At 46.0% G+C, this 23,463-nt stretch overlaps 1 long non-coding RNA gene across 1 annotated transcript in view; it reads right to left on the bottom strand.

Moving 5' to 3' along the window:
* Positions 1–5,934, bottom strand: part of LOC139059334 (uncharacterized) — a 79,227-nt gene extending 73,293 nt beyond the window's left edge. The window contains exon 1 of the long non-coding RNA XR_011514098.1: positions 5,842–5,934. This is a non-coding gene — a long non-coding RNA (uncharacterized lncRNA). The remainder of the gene's footprint in view (positions 1–5,841) is intronic.
* Positions 5,935–23,463: the final 17,529 nt, after the last annotated feature.

Below are 23,463 nucleotides of genomic sequence, written 5' to 3'. Positions count from 1 at the left end.
CTAGGCCACGTCATCAGCAAATCTGGAGTCTGCCCCGACCCGCTGAAGAGAGCTGCCATCGCAAAGTTCCCGCAGCCCGTCGACAAGAAGGCAGTCCGTAGATTCCTTTAGAAGGCATCTGTGCCTTCTACAGGTGCTTTGTCAAGGACTTTTCACGTAATGCTGAGCCGATTATACATTTAATGTGATGTGGAGTTCAAATGGGAAGCACCGCAGGCCGGCGCATTTCAAGAACTCAAACGACGCATGCAGTTGCCTCCGATACTTGCGCAGTTTGACTAGGCAGCCGATACAGAAATCCACACTGATGGCAGTAGCCTAGGACGTGATGGCGTTCTAGTCCAGAGGAATGACGGACTTGAATGGGTGATAGGTTACGCTAGCCGGTCGTTGTCAAAAGCGGAAGGAAATTATTGTACGACCGAAAAGAAATGCCTCGCCAAAATTTGGTCTACAACAAAATTCAGCCTTTACCTATATGACAGGCCATTCAAAGTCGTCAGCGACCATCACGCGTTGTGTTGGCTAGCTGACTTAAAGGACCCTTTAGAACTGCTAGCGTGGTGGAGCCTCAGAGTGCAAGAATATGGCATGACTGTAACCTACAAGTACGGACGAAAACACTCTGATGCCGACTGCTTATCACGCGCCCCAGTTGACCTTCCGGCGCAAGACCACGAGGAAGATGACGCTTTGTTCGTAATAATGGGCCTGGAAGACTTCGCTGAAAAGCAGCGAGCAGCCCCACAGCTAAAAGGCCTCTTCGAGTATTTGGAAGGGTACACCCCTGCTGTCCCTAGGGCATTTAGGTTACGATAGTCTTCGTTTTTGCTTCAAAACAACTAACTAGTAAAGAAGTCATCGCCAGTCCATTCCAACTATTTTCTTTTTCCCTCAACAGTCCGTCCAGAAGTACTGCACGCGCTCCCTAAATATCTGACGGCGCGGCACCTCGGATTCTCCCGCATGCTATCAACGATAGTGGAAAGTATTACTGGCCGCCGACGTCGCCCGTTACGCCAAAACATGCCGAGTCTGTCAGCGACGCAAGACACCATCATCAAGGCCACCGGAATTACTACAGCCAACGGAGCTTCCTTGCGGAACATCTCAGCAGATCGGGATGGATTTATAGGGACCCTTTCCAATGTCAACACTCGCAATTAAGTAGATGGTGGTGGCGACGGAATATCCCACCCGCTTCGCTGAAACGAAAGCTCGGCCGAAAGGCAGAGCAGCCGAAGTGGCGAAAGTCTTCGTCAAGAAGACCCTGCTGCGATGTGGCGCCCCAGAAGTCCTCCGCACTGACAGAGGAATTGCCTTTACGCGGAGCTCACACAGGCCATTCTGCATTACAGCCAGGCAAGCCACAGGAGGACAACTGCCTACAAACCGCGGACGAATGGTCTTACGGAGCGCCTGAATATGACTCTCGTCGACCTGTTAGAAATGTACAGCGGTGTCGAACACAAGGCCTGGGATGTTGTCCTCTCGTACATAACCTTTGCTTACAACACGGCGGTGCAAGAAACACTACAGATCATGCCATTGAAGCTTGTTTAGGGAAGGGACCCGACGTCGACTTTCGAGGCGAGGCTGCTGCACGTCACGACGAAGATAATCTTGACGTCCCCACCTGTCTCTAGCGCACTGATGAATCCTGACAGCTCGACCACCTGTGCATATGAAGTCAACATAGGAACGGCAGCCGACACCAGAACCTTCGACGCCACTACTTCGAGTACCAGCCCGGCGACCGTGTTTGGGTTTGGACCACGATACGCCGACAAGGACTCAGTGAGAAACTATTACGCCGCTAGTTCAGACTCCCCAAGATCATCGAACACATTGGCACACTCGCCTATGAGGTCGTGCGAGACGGCATTTCGCTATCACAGCGGCGCCGCTCACAACCTGAAATACTCCATGTTGTGCGGCTTAAGCTGTTCTGCCGGCACATACGAACTTTGGGACTTTACATAGCATAACATTGAACTTTTTTAGGACTGTGTTATTTTGGGCATTGCTTCTTTTTGTTTTGTTGATTTTGTTTATTAATTGACCTTTTTGTTTTAGCTCTCCCGTTTGATTTGCAGCATCGGGACGATGCTTTCTGAGAGGAGGGTATTGACACGTGCACTTTGCCTTTTTCTTGTGACCGCTTATTACCGTCTAATAATTGATATCGCTGAGTGCGGGACGCGCCCGCACGTATCGGCTGTTTCTCGAATGTTATCGATGGTTCTTTTTGCTGCCTGTCGTAACCGAACTTTGCGTAATCTGATTTCATGTATCTGCGACGCTAATGGTGTAGAACTGTCTGAAAGACATGCGGGCACCAGCGATTACTCTGGAACCTTCGATGACTGATGTGTAAAAGCCGACGCGCTTGACCCGCTAATAAGGTTTTTGATGCTCGTAGACTGTGGTCGTCGTTGTCGCTGTCTTTGAGTGTAAGCTGTTTTTGAGTGCTCAAGTTCCCCCCAATAAAACGCTTGTTTCTTCATTCCCAGTTTCGCTGCTTTCTTCACCATCCCTACTACGTGATAATACGCTACTGTATCATGTATGATCAGATGTCATATAAAATTTCGTGTTAGATATATTAATTACTAAACATGGACCAATCCGCAAAAAGTAGCTTCCACGTGTACTCCTTCTCACAAGTAACTTGCAGCACTGTCAAAGGTACGGATGGCGTTTGCTGAGGGAATATCATTGCGCAGTGTCATATAGTCCCGGGCGTAACTGCAAGATATTGACCGGGTTATGCAGTTTTATGTTTGCATGGTACATGACACGGTACAGCTATAGTTGACACGTTAGGCCTACACCGCCGATTGCTGTGATACTTACCGATCGTAACCGTATTAACCATTAAAAATACAGCACAAAAGCGAATGGAGAACAGAAAAAAAGAGGAATTAACAAACACAGCATGCTTTGCCGCATTAGCCACCCTATAAACGCTTACGTAGCAACGGGGCAGCGCCCAACAGCCCAGATCGCCACATCGATTCAAATTCGCCCGTGTCACTGGTTGTCCGGCCGGACAGTAAGAAATAAATTGTAAGCTCTGTCATTGCTCAGTCTCATCTCACACTAAGGACGAATCATGAGCTGTGTTTTGCCGTTCTTCTTGAGATCAGCTAATTATTTGAACGCTGCTACAGAGTCGTTGCAGAGGCATAAAGTGGTCTGAGTGATAGCTCCACCGCATTAGCAATGGTGATGCGTTGACGAGGCGGAACGCTCAAAATGCTGAGTTCAATGCATCAATTTTAATACTTTGCTCTTTGCGGCACCAGACGACAATGGTGAGCAAACGCCAAACACACGCCGAGCAGACGATATGGCACGGTTGAGTGTTCATGATGACGTTCGCCATTGCTACTGGCTTGGGAGGCTACAAAGAGTTGTTTAAACGCAAAATAGATTAAGCCCGGCTGTCACATTTATGTAAACGCAGCTTTTGGTTACAATGCCAAATGATTTGATGCTTCAATCCACGAACCATTCAGCATCTATCGACAGGGTGACGCGCATACGCTTAACAGATAACGCGCGCTGATAAACACATATTGAGGGGCGTTTTACCTTACTGTTAGCTGAAGAGTGCTGAACGTTCCACAGTGCTGCAAGAAGCCACTGTGACAGAATGTAGCAATATGCGGAGGGAAGGTGCGTTGCTGCTAATGGTTATTTGAAGGGATGTTCATTAGTATTGCTTTCCAACGGGTGAAGAGGCGCGGCGAAGCCGTGTGCTAAATCCATCGTATAATTGAAAGAGGTGACCTCCGTCTTATTTTATGATCTCCTAACAGAGTCACAGAATACTTTCATCGGAGTCAATATGTTGCATGCACCCAGAGGTTCCACACGAACTGTTTTGTCCCGAGAAATAATATTGGGCTCTGGAAGTTAGACAATCGTGACGTGAAAGTGCTTTTGGTAATTGATTATAAAAGCGCTTGCACACGTGCCTGGCGTCACATTTGTTGATGCAGCCCAATATTCCCATGGCAGACGATTTGTGGGCGTCGCCACATGCGATGTAGTCCTATACCACGCTTGCACCCTCACTACCCCCCTGCCGAGATGGCTGAAAAAGTGACCATCGGCCCGGCTACTCTAGATCCCGCCTGTCACACCATCGCGTGCGACTCTCGCTCAGTCGTCACTAGCTTCAGCAAAGGCAGAGAATGCGAAGGTCCTCAAGCCCTTCGCATTCTCTGCCAGGCACCGCATATTAAAGACAGCATGATCTCCCCGACATGAATCCCGGCCCAAACGGGCCCTATCCACCCACATCTCCCCAACATCAACCAGGTGACCCACTCAAGTGCGCACGGCCTAGTCAACCGCACCGGAGGCACTGGAGTCGAGTTGGACACCAGTGACATTCTGAACACTTATAACGACCTCGTTAAGGTCTTTTAGCTCAGCCGCCGAACCTTCCCCCCCACGTTCCTACAAGTTCAGGCGGGCCCAGGCTACCAGCCTGCGTCTGCTACAAAGAAACACGTACCCTTCACCCGCCCACCTCCACCTTATATTCCCAGATGGTTACACTACACCCAACGGCCTGTGCTGTGGCGCTCAGCCAGCCACGCCTCCGCATATGCTGTGGGAGTGCCCAGCACAGTACACACATTAACGCCACGACTCTCTCGTCGAGGTTGCGTAAGACTCTGTGGAGCTCCGCTTTCGACGACCAAACCAGGGCGACCCAGCATGCCCGTAAGGTGGTGGCGAGGCAAGCCGTCGACATCGCCTCATGGCAGGCTTAGGCCCGGCCGTAATAAAGTGCTAGTTCGATAATAAAAATTTATTCCTCCTCCTTCTCCTTGATTGATAAATAGGCAACTTGCAGATAAAGAGAACCTAATGTATGCAACTCGGTAGTATTGCTCGGTGCATGCAACTGCTCGAAGGGGTAGTATAGCTCGGTCGTCCAGTGTGATATAACCAACACGACAACCAAAATTGTTAACGATGGGATGAGTTTCTTTACAAGATGATAGATGGTTAGCGTAGTGCAAGGCACAGGATGCAGTGACGCAGTTGAACATTTGACGTCATTTTGTACCCATTTGATGGTGCTCAGCGAATAGCGGTGCGAGCGGTGCTAGAAAAGTTAAGCATAACTATATATTCAGGAACACTAGAACGCGCGACAAAGCAACGCCACCTAGATGAAAGTCTAGGTGGCGTTGAGGGAAGCGAAGGACGGGAAAGGACGCTAAGTGTCATGCAGGAGCAAGATAGTTGGATGCGCGTTGGGGATGGCGTTGGGTTTGTGACTGTCTCTGTGTGCGCTTTGGATGTACCGGGTTCTTCTCGTCATCTAGAGGCCGAGCGCCGAGTGAGAAGGAGGGTGCAGCGACGCAAGCAGCGGCACGCCGAGCGCGAGTCGACCGAGCCTGAAGTCGTCTCCAAGCGCCGGGCACCAGCTGGCAAGAACACTCCAGAAGAAGAGGAAGGAGAAAATGAATTATGTGAAAAGTACATCACCAAACTGCTTCTAACAGTAAATACCGTGCAGTTTCTTGCAGTGGATTACCATTTGTCCTAATGACACTTTACACTTTATGAATAAACAAAAGCGGACATGAAACAGAAAAATTACCTTTGAAAAAAACCGGCACATCTATACACAATCAAAGCATTTTGAAAACATTCTGCGCGCAATGCGCAAGAAGGCAATAGCAGCGAGACGCTTGCGAGTAACATGCATTCACGAAATGAAACCTTGCTGTAACTTATTAATTGTGGTTAATTAACATTACTAAATTAAGTAAATTGGTACAATTATTCTAATTCACCTGTCTATTTTCTTACCATTTGATGCCGTAGCCGATGCACAAAGTAGGACAAGCAGGCAGCACTCGATCATGGTTTCTAACACTGCACCTCAGTATTGGTAGATTGTAGCTTTTCTGTACAGACAGACTTGGAGGGATGCCATTTTATATACTTTTTTAATATCACTACACAGATGTATAAGCCTAAGCGACATTATATGAACAAGAAAACTTGACTCTCGCTAAACATTAACATTTTACACTCGCTCAACTATTCCCGCAAATCACTTGCTTTCTTACTAACAAGAAAACGGAGGTGTGCTTGGAAATAATATGTTCCAGTGATTTGGCGCATGTGCACAGCAGTGAAATAGGTCTAAATAACGCGGGTTGCGACAGGTCATTAGTTTTTGGGATAGGCGTTATTTGGCCATATGTCCATTCGGTTAGAAGTTCAGTGCATGTTGGTGATTTGTCAAATATGAGGGACAGGTATTTTGCGGACATTTTGGCCCAGCTTAATAAAAAAAACAGTTTGCTTTGCCATCTACACCGGGTGACTTCTTAGCATCTAGGTTTATTACCTGCGAAAGTACGCCTTCCTCTCAAACCAAAACATAATCAGTAGCCGGAAGGTCATTATATTGACAAAACTATGGGTTTAAGCCATCGTCGCATGTGAACACGAAATGAAAATAATCATTAAGGGCATTAGCAATGTCAAATTTGTCAGTCGTGACCACATCGTTCAGGTACATGCTATGCACTGTTTGTTTTTCGGGAGATGTGATGCCAAAATTTTCCTGGGGATGCATTAAAAAAAATTTCTAGGACACATTTTGGTAATGAGCTTTTGCCTCCTTGATGCTGTCTTTCAGCAGAGCACGCAAGCTTTTCATATTGTTTGCGGTAGCCGCGGGCGGGCGTCCTTTATGCTCTGTTCGTACTGATTTCAACTTTCGTCCAAGTCGCGCGATTTGTTTGTTTTTCCAGGCGTTAGAATCGCGCAATATCTTTCGCCTATGGGGTACCAAGTCATTATTACGCGTGAAAAATAAATCCTTGAAAAAGTACCATAGCTCCTCGGCTGAACGTTGGTAAGAATCACAGAGAGTAATAAAGCCGGAAAATTGGCTCTCTAGTGCGTCTACCACATCAACATCACTAGCACAAGAAAAGACAGGGAAAACACATTCACGCGTTTCTTGTTATTAAAGAATACTCAGTTGCATTGAGTGACATATCATCTTATGATCTGAAAATCCTTAAAAAATGGCTTCGTCGTACAATGGCTGTGCGGATAAGAAACAAGTCTAATATAGATGACACGTTCTGAATTTGGGTGGGCCATTTTACCAGCTGGGCAAAGTCAGGAAGTAATATAAGATCGACAAGGGCTTCTGTTGCTCGAGAAAGAGCATATGGAAAATAGTCCACCTAATTGGTGGACGGCATGTCGAAATCGCCAGCAAGCAGTGTTACATGCAGGGATCCTATAGGAACACAAAAATTCATTAAATTGTTTAAAAATTTGTCATTGGTGTCTGGTGGTCGGTAACAGCCCCTATCACAATGTTAATTTCTTTCAGGAATACCTTCATAATAAAAAAAAAATTTGTGGTGGCAATGTCGGGTTATCTTGTCACCCGTAGTGACTGTTTAAACAAGATTGCGACGCCATCACCACGCGTGTCTCTGTCATTCCAATGTGTGCGGTAACCAGGTGGGCTTATTTCATAGTCGGTAATGCTACAGTTTAAGTAAGTTTCTGTTATTACTATTATGAGCGGGTCATGGGCAAATGCAATGGTTTTTTAATCGGTTGTTTTCTTTACGACACTACGGGCGTTAACATTAACGCACCGAGATATGGTTTGCGGTTTGCTCTTATTTCATTCTGACCGTTTCAGACCACCTAGAGGGATCATTTTGTTTAGCACGCTATCCCATTCAAAATGTTCATCGTCAATGTTTATTTATCGTAAAGGAGCTTTTCTTTGTTGCCGGCGAGTTTTTGCTGGGCAGCACTGCTCCAGAGATGCTTTGTAATATGTCATTGGCTAGTGAATAATCCTCTGAGATAGAGATATTTGTCCTTTTTAATTTAGAACTGTCTTGCGGGAAATTCCCTTTTATCACGGTGGCCAATGAACTTGAGTATAATAGGCCGGGGTTTACTTCCTTGCCTGCGTCCTATTCTATGAATTCGTTACACTGACGACACAGGAACGCCAAGGGTTTCCTGAAAAGGTTTTTCAAATATTGCTTCTGTAAGTGATCATGTGGGTTCATTCATTTGCTCTGTGACACTAAATATAACAGCACTATTACGTCTTCCCCTGTACTGTGAATCCGTAAGTTTATTTTGCAAGCTCATCGATGCTCTTTTTCATACCATTCACCTTGGTTCCCAATTCCTAAATATTTGCTGTTGATTCCTCGGACTTTTTCAGTTTTGTTTCAAGAGTGTCAAGCCTCTCCAAGATAACTTTTGGCCATTGAGGAGTTCAGTTAGTAATTCCTCAGCTGTTGCTGCAGCTCCGGCGTTACCTTCCACGTCACCGCAAACCAACAGATCGACCGGGGCACCAAGAACACATTCAACAAGCATTCTCTTGAATCGTAGGCAAGGTAGCAGCCATACAGACTAGTTGTCATCGCGGAAGAAATCACCTGCGTAGAGCCCACTAACCTGTAGCATGAATAAGAATGGGCAAAACATACTTCCAGTTCCGCTGCTGCCTAGCCCACTGGTGCGGATTGTCTTCTGGGGGTGATCTATAACGCTCGGTGTGATCACGTGGGTGATGTCGCTCTAGGTGGCTCCAAGGCAGATTTTTTTGACGATTGTGATCTACGGTTCTTCGATAGGGCAGCGATAGCTAGGATCGGACGACGGGGTCACGGCTGAACTGGAGCAAACGATCCTTCTTGCCAACGGAGAGCAGCTGTAGGTGGAAGGCTTGATTCCAAGATGGAGCGCCGCGACCTGGATCATGAAGCAGAATGAGTTGTTTACCAGGCTTCCAGCTGTGCTGCTGCCCAGCCCACTGCAACAAAGCGCGGGACCAATATTTTTTTAAGGAGAAAAGCTCTTGGGAACGCACTACGCTTTCACGAAAATGCCTCTGAGTATACAAATAGCATTTTTTTCTTTAGCTACTCATTTAGATCTTGTTTTAATGGTCTCATTAGGCACAGCGCACAGAGGAACTGGAATACTCGAAGACACTGAGATACACTGTAGTATTCCCTGTTTCTCCACGTTCCATTCGTCAGGACATCCATAGACAACCAACAACCTACATCTCGATATGGTCGTTCCTGCGCTAAATAAGGTAAATTAGACACATCACTTTTTATTTTTAGAAGTGTCACATTTATAGGCATTGCCACCCCGGTTATCGTCAGAATATTAAGAAAGCCTCTATGAGACATCTGCAGTGATTCTGTATCACGTCAGATGACATCCACTGCACGAAAATTTTATAGTCAGAGTGTTACATTTATGTCCCTTGGATCAGCGTCTACCCCCTTGTGCTCTCGCTACCTAATCCGCTACACAAGAGACAATCGGAAAACGCTTTGATGGGCTGGGGCGTTGAACTGATGTGCACAAGGTTGCGCGAGCAAATACCGACGGAGGTCGCATTTCAATAGTGGCCAACTGCGAAACGGCCCTGTTCGCTGGGTGCACGTCAGAGGGTCCGGGGTGGTCAAAATTTTTCATGAGTCCCCCACTAAGGCTTGCATCATAATGACACGTGTACATGCGTATCTTTTTCGGGTGGCCACTTTTTACTGTCTAAAAAAATTACCGACGATTACGTTACTTCCTAATGCAAAATTTGAGCGCAGCAAATAAGCTGTTTCACCTTTTCGATAGATTGAGGCAAAGAAATCGAGCAACACATGTATGCGCTATCACAGCCACCGATCTGGCTCTCTGATTGCCACCGCACAGGGCGAACGGCAGCGGCAATTTCGGCTCGGGCGGTGCACATATACAGATCCGCCGCCACCGATCTGGCTCTCTGATTGCCACCGCACAGGGGTTGCATTGGAGGAGGAGCGAAGAAAGGAATTAAGTTCGAGCCGGCGCTTTGACAACCGGAGACTCGCAGGAAGAGGGGGGATGGGGGCGGCGTGTACACCCAGCGGCAAACGATGGGGGCAGAAGCGCGCGCAGCAAGCGGACAACACGATAAAGGGAGGAGGGAAGAGATAGCAGCGACTGACTGATGCCGCTGACGCCGATAGTGAGTCAACCCCAGCTGCGGAGTTGGTTTCAGGGACAACGCCGCCGATGACGACACAAACAATATGATACCCTCGCTTCCGCAGCGCTAAGAACCACGTCTAGCCGTGGGAAGGTAGTCACGTATTCGTCGACGTGCCGGGGCCTACGTGAAATAACCGGCGCGTCGGCAACTGAAGAGCACCCTATCCGCCACACAAGAACAGGGGGGGGGGACCCTTTCCTCCTCTTTCTGCATGGCGGCGACGGTGTTCTATGCAGTCACGTTATCTTGACTCTAGCAGCGTCAGCGGCATCCAGCGGTATCAGTCGGTCGCTGCTAGCGCTGGGGGGATGAAAGGGGGGCGGAGCTGGTTACGAGGACGACGACAACGCCGACGACGACGCGAAACCCAGGAACGGACGCCAAAGAGCTGCGCTCTAAAATGTTATCGCTCGGTGCAGGACATGCCCGCATATATCGGAAGTTTCTCGGATGTTATGGATGATTCTTGCTGATGTCTTTTGTCACCGAAGCTTGTGTAATCTAATTGCATGTGCGACGCGAATTGTCTAGAACTTTCTGGAAGACACGCGGGCTCCAGCAATTACTCTCGAACCTTCGATGGCTCATTAATAAAAGCCGATGCGCTTAACCGGGAGATCAAATTTTCGACGATCGCTGATTGTGTTCGCCGCTGTCGCCGTTCTTTGAGTACAGCCTTTTTTTTAAGGGCACACGTTCTCCATTAAAGCGCTAGTTTCCTCATTCCCAGTGTGGCTGCTTCTTCACCGTCACTACTTAGTGAAAATAGGGTAATGGTATTTTTTGCGACTAAAATTTCACAATCTGCTTTTATTATTGCGCAAATGTTGATGTCTGCGCAAAGATGTGCAAACCTTCATAAATTATTATTGCCATAGCGTTAAATTACCCGCGAGGTGGAACGTCTTGCGTTGTCAGTGTCGGCTTGACAACACAAGGATGCAGACAGGCTACGAATCCCCAACTTTTAGTGGGAATTTAACCAACGACATTCAATCCATTTACGGCTACGAGTTCACAACCGTTCGTGGGAGTCAAACCCACGACTTTTGGTGTTGTTTACGGTTACGGAGGTTACGTGGAGCAAAACGTCATTGCTACATAGGATTCCTCTGGGCGTTGTTCTCACCAGTCGCTACGCAGGTCTCATCGGCCAGTCCAACAGCCCTGATTGTGGACACTGCCAGACGCCTGAAACGGTGGAACACATATTGCAAAAATGCCCAGCTTATATGCTGGAGAGAAGGATGGTGGGAAGTTCCCCAGCCAGCGTTGGCAGGCAACCACTGTCGGAGGACGCTTTCCTCGGCCCATGGCCTGTCACTGCAACTTCAATGCGTGCAAATGAAGGGGTATTGAAGTTTCTGCAGGGCACCAAGCTACATAGGCAGCTATAGTAGTGCCGATGTCTAATATACGTAAGCAATCAGAGCTTTTCTTATCATCACCCATGCCAGTACTTTCACTCCCCTTCCCTCTTCCATGTGCAGAGTAGCCGAGTAGAGCGCACTAGCTGAGGTAGACTTCTCTCTCTGTCTTTCCTGTCAAGAAAGGCTATAAGGTTACGAACGCTCGACCTCTGGTTCGAGTCATACCCACGGCCTTCTATGTTAGTTAAGAACGTCACTAAAGCACAGCTAATTAATATATAGTTAATTAGGGCACTTGAACCCGCGACCATTCGTGAGGGCTGAACCTTCGGCCTTTGGTGGAAGTGGAACACCCGACCTGTGGTATTAATTCAGGCGAAGTTAATTAAGCCACAGTGAATTAAGAAACAGGTAATTATAGCATTCGAACCCACTGCCTTGTGTTGTGGCAAAATGGCTAATTATATCGTGGTGGTTCTTTTGGCCACCAAAAGGAGGCCAAAAGAAGCATATACAGTGCTAAAAAGCGGGCACGTCCTGTGCTACAGGGGCTTAGCGGAGAGAAGAGAACTAGGAGTCGGATTCCTGATTAATAAGAATATAGCTGGTAACATACATGAATTCTATAGCATTAACGAGAGGGTGGCAAGTCTTGTGAAACTTAAGAGGTACAAACTGAAGATTCTACAAGTCTACGCCCCTACATCCAGTCATGATGACCAGGAAGTCGAAAGCTTCTATGAAGACGTGGAATCGGCGATGGGTAGAGGGAAAACTAAATACACTATACTAATGGGCGACTTTAATGCCAAGGTAGGCAAGAAGCAGGCTGGAGACAAGGCAGTGGGGGATTATGGCATAGGCGCTAGGAATAGCAGGGGAGAGTTATTAGTAGAGTTTGCGGAACAGAATAATATGAGGATAATGAATACCTTCTTCCGCAAGCGGGATAGCCGAAAGTGGACGTGGAGGAGCCCGAACGGCGAGACTAGAAATGAAATAGACTTCATACTCTGCGCTAACCCTGGCATCATACAAGATGTGGACGTGCTCGGCAAAGTGTGCTGCAGTGACTACAGGATGGTAAGAACTCGAATTAGCCTAGACCTGAGGAGGGAACGGAAGAAACTAGTACATAAGAAGCCGAATAATGAGTTGGCGGTAAGAGGGAAAATAGAAGAATTCCAGATCAAACTACAGAACAGGTATTCAGCTGTAACTGAGGAAGAGGACCTTAGTGTTGAAACAATGAACGACAATTTTGTGGGCATCATTAAGGAGTGTGCAATGGAAGTCGGTGGTAACTCCATTAAGCAGCATACCAGCAAACTATCGCAGGAGACGAAAGATCTGTTCAAGAAACGCCAATGTATGAAAGCCTCTAACCCTACAGCTAGAATAGAACTGGCAGAACTTTCGAAGTTAATCAACAAGCGTAAAACAGCTGACATAAGGAAGTATAATATGGATAGAATTGAACATGCTCTCAGGAACGGAGGAAGCCTAAAAACAGTGAAGAAGAAACTAGGAATCGGCAAGAATCAGATGTATGCTTTAAGAGACAAAGCCGGCAATATCATTACTAATATGGATGAGATAGTTCAAGTGGCTGAGGAGTTCTATAGAGATTTATACAGTACCAGTGGCACCCACGACGATAATGGAAGGGAAAATAGTATAGAGGAATTCGAATTCCCAAAGGTAACGCCGGAAGAAGTAAAGAAAGCCTTGGGAGATATGCAAAGGGGGAAGGCAGCTGGGGAGGATCAGGTAACAGCAGATTTGTTGAAGGATGGTGGACAGATTGTTCTAGAGAAACTTGCCACCCTGTATACGCAATGCCTCATGACCTCGAGCGTACCGGAATCTTGGAAAAACGCTAACATAATCCTAATTCATAAGAAAGGAGACTCCAAAGACATGAAAAATTATAGACCGATCAGCTTTCTGTCCGTTGCCTACAAACTATTTACTGAGGTAATCGCAAATAGAATCAGGAACACCTTAGACTTCTGTCAAGCAAAGGACCAGGCAGGATTCCGTAAAGGCTACTCAACAATAGATCATATTCACACTATCAATCAGGTAATTGAGAAATGTGCGGAATATAACCAACCCTTATCTATAGCTTTAATTGATTACGAGAAAGCGTTTGATTCTGTTGAAACCTCAGCAGTCATGGAGGCATTACGGAATCAGGGTGTAGACGAGCCGTATGTAAAAATACTGAAAGAGATCTATAGCGGTTCCACAGCCACCATAGTCCTCCATAAAGCAAGCAACAAAATCATAATAAAGAAAGGCGTCAGGCAGGGAGATACGATCTCTCCAATGCTATTCACAGCATCTTTACAGGAGGTATTCAGAGACCTGGATTGGGAAGAATTGGGGATAAAAGGTAGTGGAGAGTACCTTAGTAACTTGCGATTCGCTGATGATATTGGCTTTCTTAGTAACTCAGGGGACCAATTGCAATGCATGCTCACTGACCTGGAGAGGCAAAGCAGAAGAGTGGGTCTAAAAATTAATCTGCAGAAAACTAAAGTAATGTTTAACAGTCTCGGAAGACAACAGCAATTTACAATAGGCAGCGAGGCACTGGAAGTGGTAAGGGAATACATCTACTTAGGGCAGGTAGTGACGGCGGATCCGGATCATGAGACGGAAATAATTAGGAGAATAAGAATGGGCTGGGGGGCGTTTGGCAGGCATTCTCAGATCATGAACAGCAGGTTGCCGTTATCCCTCAAGAGAAAAGTATATAACAGCTGTGTCTTACCAGTACTCACCTACGGGGCAGAAACCGGGAGGCTTGCGAAAAGAGTTCTACTCAAATTGAGGACGACGCAACGAGCTATGGAAAGAAGAATGATAGGTGTAACGTTAAGGGATAAGAAAAGAGCAAATTGGGTCAGGGAACAAACGCTAGTTAATGACATCTTAGTTGAAATCAAGAAAAAGAAATGGGCATGGGCAGGACATGTAATGAGGAGGGAAGATAACCGATGGTCATTAAGGGTTACGGACTGTATCCCAAGGAAATGGAAGCGTAGCAGGGGGATGCAGAAAGTTAGGTGGGCGGATGAGATTAAGAAGTTTGCAGGGACGGCGTGGCCACAATTAGTACATGACCGGGGTTGTTGGAGAAATATCGGAGAGGCCTTTGCCCTGCAGTGGGCGTAACCAGGCTGATGATGATGATGATATCGTGGTGGTCGCAATGTTTTTGCATTCATTTTCGTGGTAAGTGCCCCTTGAACATTTCTTGGTATTAAGTTGAGAGTATGACGGAAGCCCGTCTGGTCGGGATGATGCATACTTAAAAGGAAGAGGTCCGGACACCGACCAAAAATGGTTTAAAAGAGTTATTTACGTTTCGGCTCCCCCACGGGAGCCTTGTTCACAATGATAGAAGCGGCAGAGCTGGCGCCCCTTTTTATGTGCGTTTCAAAACATGATTAAGGCACCTGGCATACATGGACGGCAGATTGCCTTCGTTGCGATTAAGAGTGTGCGCCGTGGTTTGGATGATTAGGGACTCAAGATAAAGACGCGAAGAATGATTTCGCTGCTTCGCAATCACACGAGATTTCTCCCAGTTTTTCTCACTCCAGTTTTTTCTCCCAGTCCCAGTTTGTCCCAGTGCGAAGGAGCGAAATCATTCTTCGCGTCGTTATCTTGAGTCCCTAATCATCCAAACCACGGCGCACACTCTTAATCGCAACTAAGGCATTCTGCCGCCCATGTATGCCAGGTGCCTTAATCATGTTTTGAGACGCACATAAAAAGGGGCGCCAGCTCTGCCGCTTCTTTCATTGTGAACAAGGCTCCCGTGGGGGAGCCGAAACGTAAATAACTCTTTTAAACCATTTTTGGTCGGTGTCCGGACCTCTTCCTTTTAAGTATTTCTTGGTATTATAGACTACAATAATGTATGCACCTATTTGCTCTCCAGATTACGGCGTCGAATTCCTGTTCCTATTGTTTAAACTTGTTTTTTTTCATAACTTGTTGCACAGTTGCTAGCTTCTTCTCGATCGTGCTTCTTACCGCTCAGGTTTAAGCCACATAAGTAAGTACTGGCAGAAATGAGTGACGCTGAACAAAGGTTTCCTTGCGATCGTCTATATCTCGTTCAAGCGACAAGGTAAATGTGGTGTAATAATTGTTACCCGGCCATGTTTAAATGACTTGTGATTGTCTTGTAATGATTGATCGTGCCAATAAATATATATGGCAAACTACTTGATGTCGCTGTAATTTTCCTTTTGTGTAAGGCTTGTATTTTGTACGTATATATTAAAGCGAAGCATTGTTTTTTCTTCCACCAGTCGCGGTGGCTGTTTGTTGACTGGTGTCTTGCCATTTGTACGCACGAGGCCTATTTTGAATTTGCCAGCGAATATGTGCCACTCTATATATGGCAATACTGAACAATTTATTCCCTGGCTATGCCCTCCAATAGACAACATTGCACACTGGGTATATGGACAACCTCGGCAAACCTCCCAGCATGGCTAAGCGCGACTGCGTAGATGCTATAATAGACAAGCAGGCAAAGAGTCAAGTGAAGAAGTCCGCAAATGAGGCAAAACGTTGGTCGCTGCTCTTAATGTCGCTGGTGTCCCATTTCCGAGAAGAAAACAGCGAGAAAACATTGTGTGATGACGTACGCCATTTGCGTGATGGTGACTAGATGGTGTGTTTGACTGCTCTGTGAATGAGGTCTAAATTGTTACATGGACCGAAAAAGACCTGTGTCGTTGCAGACTCGTGTTTTGCGGATACTCATTCACTGCTTGTGGCTTATGAGGCACCCATTTTCGATACCAAGGACGCAAAGGGTACGCTTCAGGAGCCTTGCGACGAGGCAATACCACGCGTTATGTTACAACACTTAGAATAGGAACAGAACCAAATGTTAGGGCGTCTTCGCTGTAAAGAACACGCAGAGGTTCATTGCCGTCTGCCGAGCGCATCCAAAATGACCACTTCTCGAGCCTGGCTTTTAACAAAGCTTGGCAAAAAGGCCAGTGTACATGATATGTGAGGCTGACTGCTCTGCGTTCTCAAAATAAGTTATCTCTCTCTCGTAACCTTTTGGCAGCAGGCTCCTTGGCATTTCTAGGCTTGACGGTCGTAACTAGGAAGTCGCCCTTAATGCAAGTTTCAGTATAGGCAGCCACAGCCTTAATGCTCTACACAGTCGCGGGTGTAAGAGCGAAGCGGGGTCCTTCAATACTGGTCGTGAAACTGGGCATAAACTTCTAAGCTTTCTTGAAGGGGCAAAAGGTGATATCGGAGGCGCTGACGTAAATACAAGATGAACAGTCGGCCCCACCAGGTGGCCGGGCTGCGTGATCATGTGTGTCGTTCGCAATGAAAGGCGCCTCTCCTACATTTATTTCTGCGCGTTTATGAAGAGAACGTGCAATGGGAAATTTCGCAAAATAATTTATTGTGCGATGCTTTTTTGTTTAAATTATACAAGGCAACGTTATAAGCGTAATGTCACCCCCCCTTCCCCTTGTATTAAGTGAACATGCACTGGCAACTTCCGGAAAATAATTTATTGTGCGATGCTTTCTTGTTGAAATTATACATGGAAACGTTATAAGCTTAATGTCACCCCCCCTCCCCCTTGTATCCTTCCTTAAAGAAACTGTTTCGTTCGGATGTCTGTATGTTCACTTTGTCTAGTTAGTTGGACAAGACAGTTATCTTTGACTAACTAGTTCAGTATGCTACTTATTAGTTGATTAGTTAGCAAGACAATTATACGTGTCGAATTATATCATTAGATACGTTATTTGTGAACAATGTTTTATTTCAGTTACATATCTTAATTATTCAGTTGCTTAGACTTCTTAGTTTCACTAGTGAATTAGTTTTGTTAGCAGCGGTACTTGTAAGTTAGGTGTATTACTTATTATTGTGTAAATAATTTATTGGTTTAGTTGGCTCATTACTGTAGTTTGTTACGTTACTTGTCACTGGGTTTAATTTGTTAATGAAGTTTCAAAATTTGTTAGTAAGGTATGCTAGTTAAATAGTAGTTTTGTGATTAGGTTAGCAATCAGTTGGTTAGTTCTATCCGTTTAGTAATTACCTATTTGTTTGGTTAGTTAATAAGCTGGTTAGCTTTGTTACTTTGAAACGCAGGTTTGTTTGTTTTTTTCACGCCTAATTACATAAAAGTGTGTTGTAAAGAGGCTCCGTAATCGGTTTATAACGATGGAGTAGTGAATGTGTACAGTTTCAATTGTGAATTAAGCTGCTGTTGCGAACGCACTTGAATACGTAAATAAAAAAAGGAGTTGTATTTCTTTCTAAATTATTTTTGTTTAGAATTCTGAACATGGCACAGGAACTGGGCGGCGATTTGCGCGTTGTGTCGACAACATTCCCACGTCGATACCGGCAGTCGACCGTTGCGCAATACCGAGCGTACGCACATTACGAGTGTGCCGTCCGATCGGCGCCTGGTCCAGTCCAAGTTCTACGTGCGCCAGAGCCGCGGTGCATCCACTGCGGGCGCTATATGAAGGCTTCCCATAGCGTTAGCCTAAGTTTGATGACCAGATGGAAAGTATTGAAGTACCCTGGCAAAGACATCAATCACAATGACCACTACATTATTCAAAAAGTTGTGTGTATTACCTCATGTGTTGCTCTAATTCATACTTATGTACTTCAAGCAAGTAATGACAGATACATCATTGGTAGTTTGCGCAAAACAAGTACTCTGAACTTGTTGACATACGTAGGTTTTCTAGATGTCTATAAGTATAAGAATTTTTACACTCAGCTTCGTACTAAAGAGATCATTAATTTGTCGTTGTATTTTTGCACGAAGGGGGGCGGGGCACCGACAACTAACAACCGAATTTACTACGGATAGGAAACATGGGCTCCTTGAACTAGGATTGCTTTCATCTCGTGACCATGAGCGGCGACAATATGCCCCCCACCCTTCTGTGAAAAGCTTCTTACCTTGTAGCTCACGCAAATTGTCAAACATATTTAGCGGCTGCCTTGTTGCGACCTCGCCATCACACTATGCGCAGGAGCTGAAATGCAAAGCACCTTTGATGTTATAACAAAAGGAATTGTGCCCTCTGATCCCCTAATCCTCCTGACTTGATGCCTAGTGTTAAAATAGCATGATCGACACCATGGTAGTCAGTGTGCTGCATAATTGTGTGTATATCGGGGCGTGAGGGCACAAGAATTTTAGCAACTTTTCCGGATGACTTGAATCAGTGTTGTCGAATTCTGTTTGTTTCTTTTTCCCATTTTTACCAAACTTCACTTTCGTTGTGGCAATAAGTATGATGTAGTTAGTTAGCGCTCCAGCCAACATATATAGGGTGTAGGCATCTGTGTTGATAAAAGACCAGCTAATGGTTTGCTATGAACTAAGGTCAATTTAGACCATTAACATTTGAAATTACACCGGTGGATATTACTGCTGAATAATTTCCCATCCAGTATAACTGCTTATAATATTTTCTTTCATTATAGTAATGCTGTAGCTTTGAACAGCATTTAAAGTTAGACTTGTTTAAAAAATGACCCATTTCCTTGTTCAAGTAAGACAAAGGTTCGACAGGAAAACAGAAACATGAAGCCGTTAACAGCAGCATGAATATAAACAGCGCTCAACGTTTCGCAATCTTGCACCTGCTTATCATATTGCCCATCCCATCTTTTGCAGAAGCTGTTCTTTACTGTTTTATGTGATATCCTCTTTAATTTTATTGTCCAAGTTTTTTAATATTTGGTCTATATATTTTCTGCATCGGCTTTCAACAAAATATCTACTCATAATGTGCCTTCATTTACCATTTACACTGATAACTAGATGAATCATGATACAATATTTATTTTCCTTAATTCCTCCTTGCCTTTTTCCAAATGTGAAAACTGTGTAATACCTATTTTGACTTCTGGGAAGATTATGTCATCAGGATTAATGACTGCTTACATGTGTATGTCGTTTTCTGTTTTGGTCACCCCTACTGTTTGCGAGAAATGACAGCAGTACTCATACCCGCTCCATCACAATCACCACTGCAAAGCGCACCCTTCCTGCCTTTTTTTTAACACTTTGGCTTCTCTTGACCTAATATGTGCATCAGCTTCTCGTCCTCAGGCTAGGGGTCAGTGAGCTATGCACAAAAAACATTCCAAGCAAATCATTTGCTACCCTGATGACAAGCACCCATCTCGAAATGTCAGCTACAGCAACATCCCTTGTTCCAACAACGTTGGTCTACGTATATTTGTTTTTCTAACACAGAAGGTACTGCTTTTTTGTGTTCCGTGATATCCTTTTTTGCCACCTTATTTAGGATGGAAATTCACGAATATTGTTTGTTTCTCCTAACAACAGCAACTTTATCCTTGCAAGGCGTTTGGGGATAAGAGCAATTTTTACCAGGAAAAAGTGCAAGACGAGTGACTGAAAAAAAAAATTTGCTTCTTGTGATCTAAGGAACTTGAGGACTGACCATTTGTACCTTTTTGTATATTTGCTACGCAATGCATACATATTACAAAGTGCAACGTATTTTATCATCTCTGCTATTTCAGTGTGTTGGCAAGACAGGTAACTCACTGGTGACCTGCTGCTTTGGCTATGAGCTGCCTTCATGACATTGGCATTAAAGGGTGCGTACTATCGTGGATAAAAGTACCCTGGAAGTGCGAGCCTCGACCAAATTGCATCTCGGCGTCGAGACCGCTGGAAAAAGTGGGTCACGTATGAACATTCCGAATGCAGATGTTAGCGCGGCTGATCCCATCTAACAGCGCACCAATAAAATTTGGTTGACTCTCGCGCGTCCTGGGCAATTTTGTCTCCAATGGTACATTATCCAAGCAATAGATATGCCCTGCAAGACGAAATGCGGGGAGCACCTGTACGTTAACGGATATATTGCAGATTCAGCATACAGTCTTTCGTTTTCTGAATACGGGAAGCACCTGTATTTTAACGGTTAGAGAACAGGTTCAGCATACAAGGTGTTTCGTTTTCTCAATTATGTAAGTACCTGTACTTTAACGGTTATAGTACAGATTCAGCATACAGAGTCTTCCATTTTCTAGATAAAAAAACACTCGTATCTTGTTCTACGGTCTCTGTTACAGCTGTCCGTTCTACAGAAATGACCGTTCTTTATTTACGGTGAAAAGTAAGACGAATTGTTTTGCAGTGTACAGCATATATTGTGGAAGTTGGGCGAGTTGGTATACATTCATATTAAGAACAGCGTGAACAAGACGCCGACGGAGTGAAATGACACAGCACGAGCGCTGTCCTCGCGCCCGTCCAGTGTGATTTCACTCCGTCGTCGCCTTGTTCGCGCTGCTCCCATTATGACTACAGCATGTATGTTGAAGTGAACGAATAGCCAGGGGTATACGTGCCAATGGAGACATACTTGCGGTAATCAGGCGCTGGTGCACTGGGGATAATATTGGTGCTTTAGGACAAAATTGTGCCCACTATAAATTAGTACTGAAACGAACGGGGTGGTATAACGACCGTGACTGCGTTTACATTTAGAAACAAATGGTCCTGAAAGAAACTGGCGGTCTCTATATCTAAGCAGAACGGTCCGATGAAATTTTCGAATGCGGGAAACAAATAACCCAAAAGGGAAAGGGCTTTGCTGAACAATAATGTAATCGGTTTAACTCATTCCCCTAATATTTTCAAAATATCTCGTATCTGTGAATAACTGTCTTTTCATTGACACACAACGATTACAAATAATATACACTGTTTATGCGTGGTCAATTCTTGCAACGCCAGGAGAAGTTCGGCCACCGCACCGGGAGTTGAAGACAGGCAGTCGGGTTCCGGACCCGAGCCACCTGGACTTCACACAACCGGGGCCTCCTGCCAACCCGTTGCTTTGCGTCGCCACTCCAGCCTATCGTGAACCGCTGCCCGAGGCCGGCGAGCTTCTGCGCCCGTGGGCAAAAAGAGAGCAGTCGGGCTACGGGCCCGAGTTCTACGCCCAGCTGCCTGGCCAGAATGCTGCTGTGATCTGCTCATGCCGCCAAGCAGCCTGTTTTCCCTCTCCAAGCCAGAACTGCCGCGCTCTGGTCGCCGGTCAATGGTCCAAAACCACGGCCTTTGCTGAGACCGACACTTCTCTTGTCATCCTGTCTCCGCTTCTTCGCGTCGAGACTACTATGCGCCCTCACAGTCGTGGTCAGCCCGGACTCGCATACTGTTAATACCATCCTAGCCCTAAGTGCGTCTCTTGTCGTGTTGTGTCTTTGAGTGTTTATTTTATGTTTCTTTATCCTCGTCCTAGTTTTATTAAAAGTCTATGCGTGTGTTTTTGAAAAAAGCGGCTTTGTCCTCAATCGGTTTCTCGAAGGCTCCGCCTCAGAGAACTGTCTCAACCTTTAAGCAAAAGAACCTACATCACAAATAAAACTAGTACGAGGATAAAAAACCATAAAATAAACACTCAAAGAGACATCGCGGCAAGAGAATGGCGACAGTTTCGGGCAGTCGCCCGACACTCCACGCGATTTGCAACGTACTACTCGAGAGGTTCAGTGTCCGTTCCAGCCAATACATGGCGAAATGAAAACACGTGTAGAGCTTCGCTGAAATATCGCATTAGGGGGCATCTTAATGTAGGTAAATTTTTGATACTGCAGCATGCTACGCGTGCATATAAACGCTGCTAAGTGAAGCACTTGCACCTTGCTCGAATAATGCAACTCCCCTTGTCGAAATGTATGGCTTAAAACAACATTCCTGGCTCCACTGCTGTTTATCCTGGCACCGATGCTATTCCAGCGTCTGAATGCCCTTGTACAATGCCATCGTCGTCACAGAGTCTTCGTTGTTCCATCGCCGTCATTACGCCGTGGTCACGATGCCGCCCTTGCAAAATCGCGATCTTTCAATCATCCTCGTAATTCGTAGCTGTCATGCGGTCCTCGTCATTATTACTTCACTGTTGTCTCAATATCGTCACGCCCTCGTCCTCGCGCGTTCGACGTAATACTATCCCAATTTCAATGTCGAAATTCCATGTCGTTGTTGTCACAGTTTCGTCATATTTCATTGTCATCATGATGTTGTTATGAGGCTGTCGTCCTCAGGTCATCGCAGGCTTTGTGTTGTCGTCACAGAATTGCGGTGTTTTCGTAGCTGTTTTGTCATCGCCACGCCACCGTCGTCACGCCATCGCCATCATTTCATCGTCCTTCCATTCTAATGATTGCGTCAGTGTCATGAAGCTCCCCGCAGGGGCGTCTGCGTGAGCAGGCGTTTGGTGTGTTGCGACACCACGGACCCGAGCACATGAGGGTTGGAACCTCCCGCGTGTAGCCGTGCGCGGCTTAGCCGTGTCTGGGGAAAAGGAGATCCTGGGGGTTGAGCCGATGCTGGGTGTTTGGACCTTTAAGGCCCCCCGGCGGAGGCAAAACACCCCTTTGGCCTCTGCTTCACATAGACGGCACCCCCGGGCTGACCCACCCGGGGGAAATCGGCAGTCGCCTTTTCCTGTCTCTCCCTCCTTCAATCCTTCAATCTTCGTCTTTATCTCTCACTTTTTGACCTTTCCTGTCTCCTTCTCTCTTCTTTTTACTTCTTTTTTCCTGGCGGCAAGGGTTAACCCTGTGTGGCTATCCAACCTTGGGTACACCATATTCGGTTATAGTGACGGCGTACGACTGGCATCGTGCAGACTTGTATGCAAGCTCTGCCGCGTCCCCTCGTTGGGCTCCGTGTTGGGCGGTTGGCGCTGTTCCCGAATTTTTATACATTTTCATGGAAACCTTTTTCCCCAAACTTCCTGATCGCGCTCAGAAACGAGGGCGCACCGAAGATGTCTTTAAGTTTTTTGGCAATCGTACACAAAACTTTCCCCGCTTTCATGCCATCCACTCTGATAAGCCTGAGAGAACGGTAAGAATGATCTCGCCTTTCGTTGTCTCGAAAACTCTGACGGAAGTATTCGGTCCCGGATA

This window comes from Dermacentor albipictus, chromosome 1, assembly GCF_038994185.2.
Source record: "Dermacentor albipictus isolate Rhodes 1998 colony chromosome 1, USDA_Dalb.pri_finalv2, whole genome shotgun sequence".
Classification (NCBI taxonomy): Eukaryota; Metazoa; Arthropoda; class Arachnida; order Ixodida; family Ixodidae; genus Dermacentor; species Dermacentor albipictus.
Note: the sequence above shows the minus strand (reverse complement) of the source record. Positions and strands in the feature narration are given on the sequence as shown.